Below are 17,254 nucleotides of genomic sequence, written 5' to 3'. Positions count from 1 at the left end.
TGAACCCAACTCACAAAACGCAGCTGCTTTGCACGCTGAACGACACCCATCACTTAGCCTCCAAAACTTCCCGTTTCATAAAACCTTCATTCCGTTATTTCAGTTATTTTACTTCCTCACGAATTCCTTCTCCAACACTAACCTCCTTCAGCCTTCTTAAGGCCACACCCCACTGCAACACTTCAAGGCCAGCCCCAAGGCACCCGTGACACCCCTTCTCTCCATTTTTTCTTTTTTTTTTCCCAGTTACGTTACTGCTTTCCTTGTCCGAAGGTTGTCGATTTCTTCTCTCTTGGCTTAGGTCAGGAGCAGTCGGCAGTTTTGTATCGGTTTGGGATAGAATCTCGACATCAAATATTTCTGGTTGCATCGTTGGGTTGGGACTTGAGATTTCTGCCCTAGACTGCCTCTCCGAGTTGGTCTATTTCGATTTCTATTGTGTGGCAAGGGTAAAAATTCCTATTGTGCCTTGTGGATTCGATTTGTATTTATATTGGCTGATTTTTTTTTAAACTCATTTGATCACTTTCGATGCATAATGTTTAAATTGGCGCTTGCTTTGTGGTCTGATCTGTGCTTTCTCTGGAAATATTCGTTTGTAAATTTCGAAGGTTTCTTCCTAATTAAATTTGAATGGGTTATTTCTAGTTGCTAGGATTATTTGATTTGATAGTTGGCAAGTATGGTTTGGTCAGAAAAGTATGGAAGATTTTGTGTCAATATTCTGAACTGAAAGTGAAAAATGGTTTGGTTGGGTAATTGTCTTCGTGGGTTGGCTATGATAATTTTTTCTTTTCGATAAGTAGGTTGACTATGCTAAAATGAAGCTGGCGTGTAGTCTGAGTTGAGTTTATTTTGAGTGGAGTACAATTCGGTTTTTTCGAGTCTATTTAGTTTAATGCATGTTTCGGCTAAAGAGAAGAGTTTGAACAAACTGTAGGTGATATTTAGCTGCAAAAAACAGCGATCTAATTTTTTTTGTTAAGTTCTGGAAATTAGAATACAGGGATGATATTTATGAGGAAGTTTATCAAAATTGATAATCCATTGGATTGGTTTAACTTGGGAATGCCGATGGTTGCTATGTTGGTTGAACAATGTAGTAATTGGGGCCGTGAGGATTATTCTGCATAGTGCAGGCTTTTATCAGAAGATATTAATTGGTCTTATAGATGTTAAGTTCAGTTTGGAGTCTGAGTATATTAATTGGTCTTATACATGTGGCTGGGCAGCAACTATGATTTTTTATTTTTGGCTAAACATTGCTAGTATTTGCATGTGGTATGTATGGCAGCTAATACTTGACAGTTTTTTTATTTGATACTAGAACTGGACAGTTTTGTATTAGATGGAATAACTGGACAGATTTGATGGACTTTCCTTTGGTTAGATACTATAACTGGACAGATTTTGTATTTGCAATATTTCAGTCAAAGTGACATGTTTTGTATTCTAATGTTAAGTTTGGAAATGGCATGTATAGTGGGTTGGATTTATGTTCTCTATTGTTTTACATTTGCACTGAGTTTGGAAATGGCATGTATAAGTTTTGTATTTGCACTGAGTTTGAAAATGACATGTTTTGTATTCTAATGTTAAGTTTTATTTTTGCACTGAGTTTGGAATGGCTATTGTTTATATTTGCACTGAGTTTGGAAATGGCATGTTTTGTATTCTAATGTTGAGTATTATATTTGCACCGAGTTTGGAAATGACGTGTATGAATTGGACTGGAACAACTAGACAGTTTTGTATTAGCTTAGCATGCTCATCGTGGTTGCTGAAACTCTTGACATTTCTGTTGTGTGAGGAGGTAAAGAACAGTTTTTAGATTTTTCCAGTTGAAACATATGACGACAGTTTCTGTTGCTCAAATTCTGAGTTGGATTGGATTTATGTATAGTGGGTTGGATTTATGCTCACAATCCTGGGCAGCAATTAATGATCCCTCTGCATAAATGGTGTCTATGTCCAACAAACCAAGAAGAAATTGCAGAACCATTGAGTGGAGAAGACCGGGCCTCCACTTGTGATCCTTCTCCTCCCTCTTTCATTTTTCTTTTTGTTTTCAGTTTCTCTCACTCTCCCATCTTGACCAATCACTTTGATCCAAATCTATGCTTCAAAGCCTATGGGCTCCTTATGGCAACTGTTTTTTGCAAGGATCTTGGATTAAGGCAGTTCTGCCTGGAGGGGGACTCAAAACAGGTAGTGGACCTACTGAACCAAGATAGTTCCAATTGGAGCATGGGTGGATGTCTCATAACAGATGCCAAAACTATTCTAAATTCGGCTGCTGCTTGATCAGTTTCACATGTATATCGTGAGGCTAATATGGCAGCTCACATGTTAGCAAAGGCTGCACTCGATTGCATTGAAGATGTTTATGATATTGAGATGTGTCCAACCTGTATTCTTCCTTTGGTTACTAAGGATATGAGTAGATCTGATTCCTTTACTTTGTATTATCAAGTTTCATGTAAGTGTTTGATGTTGATTAATGAGATCAGGTTTATTATAAAAAAAAAAAAAACCCACAACTGGGACTAATTTTGACTTTTTTTAATCAGTTTCAGAGACACAGTTGACTGCAACTCCGCTTGTTGAATCGACGATCGCACACTGGTTCTTTGACAAAGTAGTAGCAATTTTAATGTGAACTTCAGTTGTTTCTGTATCTGGGTTTTGATAGTTTTTATCAGGTTTTATAGGTTTGAAGCTTATGGTCAGCTTCAAGATTGCTTTTCTTTTTCATTTGGTATTAGAGATGGAGGATCAGGAGCCCCATTTGGGAAATTAAAGAATCAATTGTGAGTTAGTTTATCGATCTTCATACAGTTGTGTATCTTTCTTTTTATCAAAGTTGAGATTGTATAATCTAATATCTGATCCGAATTTATTCATTTGTACAAAATTGCTGCAAATTATGCAAATAAAATTTCCTAACCGTGTAAAAAAAAATTTTTAGTTTTGCAGTGCGTTTTTTTTTTTCCCGAAAAATCATCATGTAGTTTTTTGACTGTTCGAAGTAAATCTGAAGAGGGATTGTTATGTATTGGACATGATTGTGCATGTTTTGGACAGGATTGGGAAGACAATTCTAGATTTTTCAATAGTAGTTGATAAGTGTGATTTTTATGTTATTTTTATTACTCTTTCATTTATGAAAAGTGTCAGTTTTTCTTCAATTCTATTAATTTTATTTTATTTATATATATTTTTCTTTATTTTCTTAAATTTGAAGAAATGAGAAGATTTAGTGCGAAGGGAGAGATTTTGGTACAAAAGAGGAGACTACGGATCCAGACCGACGAGAGGCGACAAGATCTGAAGAGAGCCGAGGAGATTTAGGCGAGGAGACCAAATGGCGACCAGAATTGGCGATAAGAGTTAGGTGATGAGCGAGATGTTTTACCTCCTGGGTGAGAAGACTTAGCGACAAGGCTCTGGGTGGTTAGATTGGGCAACCAGTCTAAACGACCAGCTTAAAAGACCTAAATGATATCGTGGGAAATAACTAGCAAAAGCGAGCAGCTTTACCACTCGGTAGCTTGGCGAGATGAGTCTTTTATCTTAGTCAGGAACCTTACATCTTGGCCATTAGGCGATGAGACCAGTTATATTCAACTCACATGGCATCTACCTGGTAAGACCCTTCCGAATTCTGCAATCAATCCGCTGACCACTAAATCCTCCTGAATTTCGCAAATCAAGCCGCTTATTCAAGAATCTTTCATTTTAGATAATTTTGTTATTCTTAGGATAATTTTATGTTAACATTTATCTTTAAAAACTATTTTCTAGATCTTTAGGCTAGATTGTAGCTGCATTTATCTTATTTCCTAATTTGAATTTTGACATCTATTTAATCTCGGCTTGTGGGATGACTAGGAGAGAGTCTAAGTTTTAGAGTCCAGTTTTTTAGTTTTAGTTTTTATTCCTTAAGTTTATTTTAAGGAGGCAGATCTGGAGAGAAGAGGCAAAAGCCGTATGCTTCATCAACTGACTCTAACGAAGAACACTAGTTTTATTCTTTTTCTTTTCAGTTTCATTATGAACTAATTTTATTTTCTAGAGCTTTAATGTAATCTAGCATTAAATACACAATTTATATTCTAAGTTATTTTATTTTCAATATTTCTATGATTGAGTGGTTATTCCTTATTTTTAATGCTTGCAATTTTCTATCTAATTATTGTTCGATCTATTGAATCCCGATGAGATCGAGAGGTGATTTGTGATTAAGAGCTCTAGGATTAAATACCATTAGCTGAGCAAAAGTAAAGATACTTTATTGCGATTAATGTGATTTTCAAGAAAAATCCAAAGAACTTAATGAGTCTCCAATTAGTTAAATTCACATAGAGATATAATGCGTTATTAGTCGGAGATATTTTTAATATTATTTTAGGGAAGATATTGAATAGTTATGTGATTTTTATCATCAACTTGGGATAATTGGAATTCTATAACAAGGAAGAATATATTGTGTAGGATTTGGTAGGTGAAATAAAAAACTCTAGATCTATTCTTATTATATTTACAATCTTAGATTTTATGCTATTTTATTCTTAAATTTACTTTTGTTAAGTATTTCAATTTAATTTAGATAGCAGAATCTTTCCATTTTTTTGGTTTTTCAAATTGTAATTAATTTAGTAAATTTTAGTACTCAATAACAAAATTAATCTCTGTAGGCTCGACATCTGTTTTCTTTAAAACACTTTACTATTTGTTACGATTTTGTATACTTGCAAATATTTTTAGCATAACAAGTTTTTGGCGTCGTTGCCGGAGATTAATTACTTGTTATTGATATTGGTACTAGCTAGATTGTTACTAATTTGGATTTTATTTTGTTTATTCTTAAAAGTTGTTTAAATAGACCTCAGTTTTGCTTTTCTTCTATTTCTATTTCAAGATTTAGAAGTATATGCCCCGATCTAAACCATTAGAGCCTAAACTTTTCGATCCCGATATACAAGCCAATAACTTTGAGTTCAAACCGGCCATGATTCAAATAATTCAACAAACAATCAAGTTTGGGGGCTGTCACAAGAGGATCCTAATGTCCATATTATAAATTTTTTAGAAATTTGTGATACTTTTAAATACAACGGAGTGAGAGATGAAGCAATTCGATCGAGACTTTTTCCTTTCTCACTTAGGGAAAAAGTAAAAACTTGATTAAACTCTTTGCCGCCTGGCATCATCACCACCTGGGAAGAGTTGGCATAAAAATTCTTAACAAAAGATTTCCCTCCGGCCAAGATAGAGAAGTTAAGGAATGATATTATTACCTTTACCCAATTTGAGGGTGAATCATTATATGAGGCATGAGAGAGATACAAAGACTTATTGGAGCAATAATCAAGGGTTGGCTAGACCACATCAACAGTTTCCACAACAAAAGAAGAAACCAACACTTGAGGATATGTATATGTAGTACATGCAAAAGACTGATATGGTGATCCAAAACAACTCGGCCTCAATCCACAATTTTGAGGTACAAATCAGTCAGCTCTCATGCTTACCGAGGGGATAGTAGGGACTTTGTTGAGCAACACTGTGACCAACCCGAAGGAACATGTCAAAGCCATAACATTGAGAAGTAGGTGGTCATATAACCAGCCGCAAACAGTAAGTACCGAGCAAAATGCAAAAGCTGCCGAAAATGTGCAGTCTAAGATGAAGGAAGCCTGAGTCTGAGGTGAAAGAAGCAGAGCGGGATGCGGTCGACCAGTAAACTGAGAAGACTAAGGAGAATAAAGGGGTTTCAAAATCCAAGAAATCCAGGGAGTTTATATTTAAAACTTATTTTCCTTCAATTTATGATCCAAAAATTCTTTTTCTGCAAAGATCAAGAAAAAATAAGATTGATAATAAATTCTCTAAATTTTTGAGTATATCTAAGCAATTGCGTATTAATATTCCACTCATTGAAACTTTAGAGCAAATGCCTAAATATGCAAAATTTTTTAAGGATATATTATCAAACAAGCGGAAGTTGGAGGAGCATGAGACTGTAACATTGACCTAAGAGAGTAGTGTAGTTTTACAAAACAAGCTACCGCCTAAGTTGAAAGATCTGGGGAGTTTCATGATTCCTTGCACTATAGAAAATTCCTATTTTGATAAAACTTTATGCGACTTAGGGGTAAGTATTAATTTAATGTCTCTCTCTATTTTCAAGAAACTAGGTCTTGGAGAAGCAAAGCCGACCACCATTTCTCTATAGTTGGCTGACAGATCTATTAAATACTCGAGATGACTTATTGAGGATGTACTAGTGAAAGTTTATAAGTTCATCTTCCCGGCCGACTTCATTGTGCTCGATATCATTGTGCTCGATATGGAGGAGGATAAGGAGATCCATTTGATATTGGGCAGACTTTTCTGTGTGACGGGGAGAACCTTAATTGATGTTCAATAAGGGAAACTCATTTTGAGGGTGGGCGAGGAGCATGTCACTAAATCTATGGAATTCCCTTCCAAGGTACATTCTTGTTTTCAAATAAGCGACCGAGACGTGGTCATAGCCGACGAGACTTATGGAGCTAAATTTCCAAAGCTACCACTTGAGGTATGTTTTACTCACTCTACATCTATTGAATCCAAAGATGAAGAGGTTATGGAATGTGAGAGATATTTGGAAGCTACACCATCATTTCCTCCTTCAATAAATCCGAAAGTGGAAGAGCTAAGCTCATCTTGGCCGACATCTCCAAGTAAGGAACCACCCAAGCTTGAACTCAAATTACTTCCATCAAATTTAAGGTACGCTTTCTTAGGTCAAGACTCTACTTTTTCAGTTATTATTAATAGTTCCATGAGTGATGTAGAGAATGAGAAGTTGTTGAGAGTCTTGCGGGAACACAAGATGGCCTTGGGTTGGACCATCTCGAACATCAAAGGAATTAGTCATTTAATTTGTATGCACAAGATTTTAATGGAGGATAATTTTAAGCCGATCGTCCAACCCCAGAGGAGACTAAATCCATCCATGAAAGAAGTGGGGTGTTTAGAAGTATTGAAGTTGTTAGATGCCATGATCATTTATTCAATCTCAGATAGCGCATGGGTAAGTCCATTGCAAGTTGTCCCAAAGAAAGGAGTGATAACCATGATCAAGAATGATAACAATGAACTCATACCGATGAGGACGGTCACGAGATGGCGAGTATGCATAGACTATTGAAGACTTAATGATGCAACTCAAAAAGACTATTTTCCCTTACCTTTTATTGATCAAATGCTATAAAGACTTGCCGGCCATGCTTACTACTATTTTCTAGATGGATATTCTGGTTACAATCAAATAACCATTGCACCCTAGAATCAAGAGAAGACCACTTCCACATGTCCTTACGACACTTTTGCATGTAGGCGCATGCCTTTTGGTCTTTGCAATGAGCCATCCACTTTCCAAAGATGCATGCAGACATGGTGGAAAAATGTTTAGAAGTCTTCAGAAATGACTTCTCGGTTTTTAGTCACTCTTTTGATAATTACTTATCTAACTTATCTTTGGTTTTGTAGAGATGCAATTAGATAAATCTTGTTTTAAATTGGAAAAAATGCCACTTCATGGTCGGGGAGGAAATAGTACTCGGTCACTGCATTTCCTTCAAGGGAATTGAGGTCGACCGAACAAAGATAGAAGTTATTGACAAACTCCCACCACCGTCTAATGTGAAGGGAGTGAGAAGCTTCTTGGGTCACGCCGGGTTCTATCATCAATTTATCAAGGATTTTTTTCAAATTACTTTGTAATCTGTTGATTAAAGTTACTCGGTTTGAGTTTTCTGATGAATGCTTGCATGCTTTTGAAGCATTGAAAAAGAAATTAATTTCAGCACCTATCATTGTATCACCGGATTGGGATTTACATTTTGAATTAATGTGTGATGCTAGCGATTATGCTATCGGGGCTATTTTGGGGTAGATAAAAGATAAAAATTTTCATGTTGTTTATTATGCAAGTTGGACCTTAACAGAAGCTCAACTAAATTATGCTATTACTGGAAAATAATTGATAGTGGTTGTGTTTGCCTTTGAAAAATTTTGTTCTTATTTGGTAGGTTCAAAGGTGGTCATCTATACTGATCACTCCGCTATTAAATACTTATTGTTAAGATGGATTTTGCTCTTACAAGAGTTCGATTTAGAAATAAAAGATAAGAAATGTACCGAGAATATAGTGGCCGACCACTTATCTCGTCTTGGAGCTTAAAGAGGCAGCTGGCGAGGAGAAATTTTCAATTAATGAGATCTTCCCAGACGAGCAATTAATGGCAATACAAGTCGTTCCATGGTATGCCAACATGATAAATTATTTGGTGTCTAGAATTCTACCGGCCGAGACGACATATCAACAAAAGAAGAAGTTCTTCTCCGACTTGAAATATTATTTTTGAGATGAACCTTTTCTATACCGACATTGTGTGGACATGATTATCAAGAGATGTGTGCCCAAGGAGGAAATGGAGAGCATACTCAGACACTACCACTCATTGGAAGTGGGTGGCCACTTGGTGCAAAAACAACAGAGAAAGTTTTACAATGCGACTTTTATTGGCTGACTATTTTCAAAGACTTTTTTAATTTTGTTAATTTATGTGATCATTGTCAAAGGGTTAGCAACATCTCTAGGCAACATGAGATGCCTTTAAACAATATTTTAGTGATCGAATTATATGACGTTTGGGGTATAGATTTCATGGGTCCTTTTCCATCCTTATATTCTAATAAATTTATTTTGGTAGCTGTAGATTATGTCTCCAAATGTGCAACACCCCTCTTAATTAACCACTAGATCAACCCTTAAACATTCTATATTAGGCTTAAAATTTTTGGTTATTAATTATATTAGGGTTGATGGTAAGTTTAGCCTTAATCTTGGCACTTAGTACAATTCACATAATATTAGCGTGATTATCTAAAATGGAAGAATCAGTGATATGTGACTTGAATAGTGGAGCTCGAAAGGATTTGGTTCCAACAGATTGATTACAGAACTCGATTTTGGTGGTTAGCAGCAGATTGATCCTGGTTGAGAGGAATTATCCCATCGGGTAGATGCCATGTGCATTGAAATGAAAGGGCGTAGAAGTCACAAAGACCACCAGCCCCCTCCTTGCCTACCGAGTGGAAAGGCTCCTTTCTCCTTTATTTTTTTTTAGTTGTTTCCCACAATATTGTTTAGGTTGGACTTTTAAGTTGGTCGGTTAGACTAGTCGCCCAATCTAACCGCCCAAAACCTTGTCGCCAAGTCTTCTCGCCCAGAAGGTAAAATATATTGGTGCCAAGTTTTCACACCCTCTAGTCTTCACCCTCCCGTCGCGAATCTCCTCGCCTATCGAGAGGTAAGCCTTCTCGCCTTTGGGCAAGAGAAATATCTTTGCTGCCAACGGGACAAGGCTACTCGCCTAAGTCTCGTCGGCTCTCTTCAGATCTCGCTGCCTCTCATCGATCTGGAAAAAAATCACATAAAAATAACACTTATCACCCCATGATCTGGCCACCACTGTATGAACATTTTAGCCACAGTAGGGAAGAAATCATGGTGGTTTCAGGCCATTATTCCCCCTTGCTCAAAAGGACACAAACTGTAGAAGGCAGTTTGAAAATTTCAAGACACCTCCATCTCATCACCTTATTTCGGGTTGCACCTTCATGATCACTTGGCAGCCAACTCTCCACCCTCTACCACCAGTAAAATTCTTCAAGAAGTAACCTTGCTCCTGTACAAATCAGCCATGATGATGGTTCAAAGGGATTAGTCAAGATAATGATCAAAATTTGCCAAAGGAAAACCATCCGAACTTGTCAGCCCCTTGGGTATTTTGATGATTTTTCTCCCCTCTCCTCTGCACCATGACTTGACCAGCCCCCATAGGAGTAATGTAACAACTATACAAGTGAAATCATGGGGGTTTAGGGCACTGTTTTGACCTGCACAAGATGACACAAATGATGGAGTGCAAATCTGGAAAATTGAGATTCACACACCATCTTCCATCATTCCCCTTGACCAAAGCCAACATCCCCTTCCCCTTGGCTGCATATAAAAGGCCCCCTCACCCTCTCATTTCCTCCACACCTCAGCTCCAAGTTTCCTCTTGAGCCTTGAAGAGCACTTCCCCCTCTTAGAGATCAAAAGAGTAAAATCAAGTGAGTTCTTGAGTGTTCTTGTGCAAGGCTGTCTAGAGTGCTTGGAAGGCCATGAAATTTGTAAGTTTTCTTGCTTTTTGATCTTAGTTAGCATGTCAAGCTTTGTTTCAATGTGTTGGTACGAAATTTGGGTTAGTTTTGAGAAGGTTATCAAGCTTAGTTCAAAACCTGGTCAATTAAGGATGCTTTGGATAATTAAATGCTTTTAAGTGGAAATTTAGATCTGGCATGTCTTAACCATGATTTGGCATGATTTATTATTGTCTTAGCATAATTATGGAAGGTTTCAATTGTGATTAGAAGAATGCCATGGTAGGTTTTGAATCTATCTTGTTTTGATCATCAAGTATGAATCGGTTTTGAATGAAGTAGAGATTTAGGATATGTTAGCCATGATTAAGTGTTGGGATGAACTCTATTATCCAAAAATTAGTCTTTACTATATCATCAAAGATGTTAGCGATCATTTGTAATTAAAGAAAATCTCATATGCATGCAACCATAGGGACCAATAATTGAAAATACACTTAGGCATAAGCTAAAGTACATGCCAAGGGTTGGGACCATTTGGGCAAGTTCTACTTTGATTTTGGACTTCACCCATAGAAGTATCCTAACTTAGTACACACTTGATTTACGCAGCAATGACATTATTTTTCAAATTACTCCGAAAATTTGTAAGTTGGCTTCTAACTTACACCTTGATAGATTATTTATGATTTATTGATAAATGTTTCATTCATGTTTCAATTATCACATTGAGCACAAAATATCATGTTATATGATACATTGAGTGTATATTTACATGACATGTGATATTTCTACCATTTTAGCATATTGCATCTAAAAATGTCATTTCACATAAAAAGCTTGCTACATATGCACATGTTATGAAATACATTTTTCAAGCATAGCATAAACATAATTTTTGACACAACCCGAAAGGTTAGGATGGAGAATTATCCTAGTGGAACTCCTATGTCCACTCTGGAGTGTTTAAGAATAGAGTGGTAACCCCTGGGTTGACAAAGAACAGTCAACGAGTTTCAAATGGGTTCTATTTAAAAAACGACGGAGCGAAGTCAATATTTTATGATACCTAATGCTGGTGGGTGTACACGTTATGATGTTATGTTACCAATGCATTGAGAATGATGTCTGTAGACAATGACGTAGTGCCAACATGAGTAGTGCTACGGTCACTGGTAGGTGCTCATGGTGCATATGAGGAATCATGTTGCTACCAAACGTATGTTAATGATGGCTTTAATAAACGATGAAATGTTATGATTTTTGAAAGCAATGAAGTATGAAATGTTCTCTTTCGAAACGTCATGTTTTTGGAATGAGAAAGTAAAAATGTTCTTTGAACGAAAATGTGTCTCCGTTTTTCTGAAAGTGTTGAGGAAATCTGGATGGAGGCAAACACACATTTCTCTGCATTTCAAGCACTGCATCTTTATCATCCTTCATGCATAATTTATCTTTGTACAAGTTGGCTGTTAACTAATTGAACTTTTATGTAAATCTCACCCCTTGTGGACCCACTATCATTCCACTTGGAATGATAGAAGTTATGTCAGGATACAAGGAGGACGGATTAGATGGAGCACTAGATCCAACTGATTGAGGAGGAGTCTGACCTCGAGAGGAGACTAGATTTGATCATCATGTTTATAACCCTAATCCTTCATGGCTTTGATCAAATGAAGAGAACGATTTAATTTTGTATCTAAGTTGATCTATGCTATGTTGGTTTTTTGAACCTGATGATTTCTAATGAAATTGGGATATTTTAGTTATTCTGGCATAAGTTCTATTTTCACCCTTCTATTCGCTGTGATTATTGCATTCTGCTAGTTGCATACTAGGATGTATTGCATATTAAATGTCACGAACGGAGTATGTAACCTTGTGTTGTATGTACCGATGCTCTAAGTCTCAATTCCATCCCAAGCGGAGGTTGGGGCGTCACAAAATGGGTGGAAGTGGTCGCCTTGCCAACCAATGGTGCGAGGGTCGTAGTGAATTTCCTAGGAAGAACTATCTTTTTCAGATTCGGCACTCTGAGGGCCATAATCAGTGATGGTGGGAAGCATTTTTACAATTGCCAATTCGTAGCGCTACTGACTAAGTATGGAGTTACCCATCATGTGGTTACACGAAACCATCCTCAAACGAGCGGCTAGGTCGAGGTGTCTAATCGAGATCTGAAGCACATACTGGAGAAGACCGTGAGTATCTCTCGGACAGACTGGGAGAGAAGGTTAGATGATGCGCTATGGGCCTATCGGACAACATTCAAAACATTGATTGGAATGTCATTGTATCAGCTTGTTTATGGAAAATCATGTCATCTACCCATGGAGCTAGAACATATAGCCTATTGGGCGATGAGGACATTAAACTTTGATTTACAAGCGACTGGTGAGAAGAGAATATTGCAAATCAACAAGATGGATGAGTTTCGCAATGATGCTTATGAGAATGCTCGGATTTACAAATATAAAACTAAAAGATGGCATGATAAGCATATTCTGAGAAGGGAATTCGAAGTCGGGTAGAATGTTTTATTATTTAACTTAAGACTGTGACTATTCCCGGGAAAGTTGCGATCTAGGTGGTCGGGACCATTTGTTGTGACTCGTGTTTTTCCATATGGGGCAGTTGAAGTCCATCACAAGACAAAAGGGACATTTAATGTAAATGGATAGAGATTAAAACCCTATGTGGATGGAGACTTTAACTCGGAAAAATGTTCCAATTATCTCGCCAATGATAAATGATTAGAGGATAATGTCTAGCTATAAATTTTAAATAAAGCTCTTTTTGGGAGGCAATCCAAGTTTTTTTGTTTTTCTCTTTAATTTTTATTTTTGTTTAATCTTTTTATTTTTGTTTTCATCTTGTAGGTTTGCATAAGTTTGGGGACTCTCAAATGAGTTACACGGTTGCACTTTCAAGGACAACATTTAATTGGAAATTGAGGGAGCACTTCTTACCTTTTCTCATTCTTTTTCGTTTTTCTTCTTCTTTCTCATTGAGGACAATGTGTTATTTAAATTTGGGGGAAGGGAGTTTATGTTTAAAAGAAAAGAAAAAAAAAAAACAGTATGGTTTGATGAATAAAAAGCCTATGATAAGAATATGGTTGAAATTGATTATAGTTTTTAGGAAAAATTCTTATTGCTTGAGTCTATTTGTTAATCCTTGACTTGATTTTGCTTAATTTGAGATTTCTTATATTCAATGAATGCTTATCATGATCATTAATTATTTTGCATACCTAGAGAATGTTTTTGTGAATTTTTTGAATTTATATGGTCTCAACTTCTTCTAAAACTTGTTTGATTACACTCAAGGTGAAATCCTAGACAGAATGTTACAGGGGAAATGATTAAGGCATTCTTTGGACCGATTGAGCCTTTCAAGTTTACCTATTTATTAGCTTCATCCCTAGCCACCCCTTTGAGCTTTATTGAATTATATTTTGGCCTTATATTTTTCTTTCTTGTAAACCTCATATTCCCTACCCTATTTGAGCTTAAACACTGATTTCCTTACCTTTCAAGAGCATTAAGTTTACACATTTTGGACTCAGCCGGAGAGGCTGAAGTACCATTGGACTCAACATCCTCGACCATGATAGGAGAGGTAACATCCATTTGCAGAGAGCATTGTCGCATGAGGAGTGTGAGCCTTATGACCCCGTCTGATGGATGGGAGAGACTAGGATCAGATGACTTAAACACCGTATGAGATCAACTCTCTCAGTCATGCTAGATCAGCTTGAATTGAGCCAGGCAGCTGAGCTACATCAAGTCGAACAGGAGCCGCTTATTCCTACCCCCACTCGATCGACACATCAGATATTTTTGACTCTTCCCCGAGTTGAGTTCATTTTTGTGAGGAGGGAAACTCCTGGCTTGAGGACGAGGAATTTAAGTAGCGAAGATGCCATGAGGAGAGAGTTGACACTTTCTATAATTCAAAGGAGGTTGAGTATTATTACCACACTCAAGATGAGACATCAGAGGATGGCGATGAGAGACCCCCATCGAGCCTTGAGCTTTAACATGGTTGGTGAGTCACACTTAACTTTTTTTTATTGCATGTCTTGTTTTGACCCCGATTTCGAGGACAAAATCTTGTTTTAAAGGGAGGATGTAACACCTCGCCTAATTAACCATTAGGATTCATCTTTAAATGTCCTTCGATTAAACTTAGATTAAACTCAAACAGGACATATGATATGGGAGTGCCCTCAAAATGCGCAAGGTGGAAGGAACGCTCCTAACAATCGGCCCAATCAGAGGCCACCTGTTCAAGCTCTTGTGTATGCCATCACCCCTTGAGAGATCAATGAGGAGATTCCCAAGGATGAAGAGATGGGAGTCATTACTGGTATTTTTATTTAAATACCCCTCTTTAGAAATTAGCTTTTTAAATAGCTGCTTAGTGCTCAGTAGTTGATTACACCTTAGGTAAAATCACGTTATACAAGTACACATCTTGCGCTTTGTTTGACTCTGGTGCTACAAGGTCTTTTGTGTTCGTAGCGTTTGTACACATGTGTAACCTGTTGACTCAGACGTTACCTCAATCTATAGTAGTGTCAATTCTTGATAGAAGCATGATCACCTGCACCCATATGTTGAAGAACTGCCCATTAACCCTGAGAGAGAGATTGATGGACTTGATCGTCTTTGAGCAACTAGGGTTTGACATTATACTAGGAATGGACTGGTTATTCAAATATTGTACTAGGTTATCCAAATACTGTACTAGGATAGATTGCCAGAACAAGGAGATTATCTTTGATTCACCTGTAGGTGGGCAAATCTATCATACGGGAGGGATTGTGAAGGCTACCTCCTTTCTAATTTCAGCATTGCAAGCAAGGAAATGCATCGCTTGTGGTTGCATAGACTACTTAGCATTCATATTGGAAGATTATGGTTGTAGTAAGGAGATTCAAGGGATGCCTGTAGTTGAGGAATATTCTAAGGTTTTCACTGATGATCTACCCGAATTGCCCCCGATAGAGAAACAGAGTTCACTATAGAGCTAGAGCCCGCTGGAAACCCTGTCCAAAAAACCCCTTGTCGTATGGGCCCTCTAGAATTGAAAGAACTAAAGGAGCAAATAGAAGAGCTACTGAAAAATGGCTTTATTCGACCTAGTTCATCATCTTGGGGTGCGCTAGTTCTGTTCGTAAAGAAGAATGATGAATTGTTAAGGATGTGCATTGATTATAGGGAGTTAAACACAGTAACATTTAAGAACAAGTACCTGTTACCACGCATCGATGACCTGTTAGATCAATTGCAAGGAGCATTAGTGTTCTCCGAGATAGACTTAAGGTCTGGTTACCATCAGCTCAAGATTAGGGAAAAAGATATCCCTAAAATGGTGTTTTGAACTAGATACAGTCACTATGAATTCTTAGTGATGTCCTTCGGTCTAACCAATGCCCTCGCCACATTCATGGATATGATGAACAGAGTATTCAGACCCTACCTAGATAACTTTATTGTTGTATTCATCGATGCCATACTGATATACTTGAAGAGCGAAGAAGACCACAAGTAGCGTCTCCATTTGGCATTGGAAAGGCTAAAAGAACAAAGGTTGTATGCCAAATTCAGCAAATGCGAGTTTTGGCTAAAGGAGGTAAAATTTTTAGGGCATGTGATCTCAAGTCAAGGAGTATCAGTTGATCCCAGCAAGGTCGAAGCCATGGTAAATTGGAAGCGTCTGACTAATGTGCACGAGACTCGAAGTTTTCTGGGATTAGCTGGTTGCTATTGATGATTCGTGGAAGGGTTCTCCAAGTTGTCAGGACCCCTTATTGTCATAACCAAGAAAAATGCTAACTATATTTGGACAAAGAAGTGTGAGCGGAGTTTTGTGGAACTCAAGCAAAGGCTCACAACTATGCTAGTACTAGCCCTACTTGAACCCCATAAGCCTTACGTAGTTTTTAGCGACACGTCCAAATTAGGGCTTGGATGTGTGCTCATGCAAAAAGAGTGGGTTGTTGCCTACGCTTCACAACTGAAGAACCATGAAAAAAACTACCCCACCCATGACTTGGAGCTAGCCACCGTAGTTTTCACTTTAAAGATTTGGAGGCATTACTTGTATGGCACAAAATGCAAAATCTACACTGATCACAAGAGCCTCAAGTACTTATTTAGTTAGCAAAATTTAAAAATGAGGTAGAAAAGGTGGTTGGAAACTATTAGCGACTACTAGTGTGAAATCAAGTATCACTCTGGCAAGGCCAACATAGTAGCGGATGCGCTAAGTTGGAAGACACAAAAGGATGATCCCACAAACCCCGCCTTAGAAGTAGAGTCCCTTCTGCATAGTATGAGAAGTCTATTGATCAAGGATCTTCTTGCTGAGGCATCCCTGACCACAGTACAAGAAATTGTACCTATGGAATGGGAAGAGGTGAAAAATGGACAGATGGAGGATCCCAAATGGGCATAAATCAGGCAAAAGGTAGAAAAGAATGAGGGACCATAAGGATTCACCCACAGAGATGATGGGTTGTTATACTACCAAAGTTGAAAAGTTATTCCAGTTGATCAAGAGATCAGGGATAAAATACTAAGAGAAGCGCATCAGGCTCCATACACGGCTCACCCAGGAAGCACAAGGATGTATTGGGATTTGAAGCAACACTTTTGGTGGGAAGGCTTAAAGAAAGATGTAGCGAAGTATGTTAATAGATGCTAGGTATGTAGAATAGTCAAGGTAGAGCATCAAAGATCCACTGGTGAACTATAGCCACTTCCAAGCCCAGAATGGAAATGGGAGGATATATCCATGGATTTTGTAGTTGGACTACCAAGGACTTCGAAGGGTAATAACTCTATTTGGGTTGTGGTCGTTCGCTTAACCAAAAGTGTTCACTTTTTTTCAATAACAAATATCGACCCAGTGGAGAAGCTAATTTAGCTATTTGTATAAAAAATAGTGCCACTACATGGAGTTCCAAAAACAATTGTATCAGATCCCAATTTAGTTAAAATTGGCAAGGCCTTCTAGACGCTCTAGGCACCAAGTTGAA

At 37.6% G+C, this 17,254-nt stretch overlaps 1 long non-coding RNA gene across 1 annotated transcript; it reads left to right on the top strand.

Moving 5' to 3' along the window:
* The first annotated feature begins 204 nt into the window (after positions 1–204).
* On the top strand, positions 205–2,882 carry LOC108995509. The gene is made up of 3 exons (XR_001996871.2): positions 205–1,813; positions 1,904–2,479; positions 2,571–2,882. It is a non-coding gene; the product is annotated as an uncharacterized LOC108995509 (long non-coding RNA).
* The last annotated feature ends 14,372 nt before the right edge of the window (positions 2,883–17,254 follow it).

This window comes from Juglans regia, chromosome 2 (genome assembly GCF_001411555.2).
Source record: "Juglans regia cultivar Chandler chromosome 2, Walnut 2.0, whole genome shotgun sequence".
Lineage (NCBI taxonomy): Eukaryota > Viridiplantae > Streptophyta > Magnoliopsida > Fagales > Juglandaceae > Juglans > Juglans regia.
The sequence above is the reverse complement of the archived record's forward strand: the minus strand, read 5'-3'. Positions and strand labels throughout refer to the sequence as shown.